Source organism: Myotis brandtii, unplaced genomic scaffold (genome assembly GCF_000412655.1).
Source record: "Myotis brandtii unplaced genomic scaffold, ASM41265v1 scaffold303, whole genome shotgun sequence".
Lineage (NCBI taxonomy): Eukaryota > Metazoa > Chordata > Mammalia > Chiroptera > Vespertilionidae > Myotis > Myotis brandtii.
In genome coordinates this window covers 4273702-4274447 of record NW_005361573.1, presented here as the reverse complement: position 1 = coordinate 4274447, position 746 = coordinate 4273702, and the positions used below count along the sequence as shown (strand labels likewise).

Sequence of the window (746 nt, the reverse complement as noted above, 5' to 3'; positions counted from 1 at the left end):
CCCCAGCCCCTCCTGGTGCCACCTCGGTCCCCCGGGGGAAGGCGGGGCTGCCGTGGGGATGCCGCCAGCCAGGTCTGTGCCCGCAGCATCAGTATTTGACTAATTATTCCTTTTTTTAAAAAATTAAATCCCCTGTTCTGTTCTACTTCCTGCCTCCCCGTAAAGGGGAGACCTCAGAAGTAAAGGCATTTCATGTTTTGTTAATCAGCCTCCGTGGTGGTGACTGCCGGGGCCCAGGTGGGGGGAACTGGTCGGGACTGGGGACCCCAAGGGAGCATGGGGGGCGCCTGTGTGACGGTGTCTGTGGGACGGAGCCCCAGGGGGTGGCAAGGGTTTGGTGTGTTACATGCTGAAGTCCCGTGTGGTTGAAGGACTCCCATGAACTACCAAGATGAGGAAGATCGTGTGTGTGTGTGTGTGAGAGAGAGAGAGAGAGAGAGAGAGAGAGAGAGAGAGAGAGAGAGAGAGAGAGAGAGAGAGAGAGAGAGAGAGAGAGAGAGAGAGAGAGAGAGAGAGAGCTGGGGAGCACTCAGTGGGGCAGGTGCTGGGCCCAGGCTACAGGTTTCTAAGGTTCTAGCAGAAGCTCATTCATCTCACAATAAGGCTTGCGGCGGGCACAGTAAGTCCCATTTTGCAGACGTGGGGACTGACATTCTGAGAGAAGGGACTTGTCCACAGTCACACCTCAAACCAAGAACTAAACCATCTCCCTGGGGCCCTCGCATCTCCAGAGCCTGTTTACCCCG

General features: G+C 56.2%; 1 protein-coding gene across 1 annotated transcript in view; it reads left to right on the top strand.

Moving 5' to 3' along the window:
- The window catches only part of GAL3ST1 (galactose-3-O-sulfotransferase 1), an 8745-nt gene that overhangs the window by 3416 nt on the left and 4583 nt on the right, over positions 1-746 (top strand). The window lies entirely within an intron of this gene.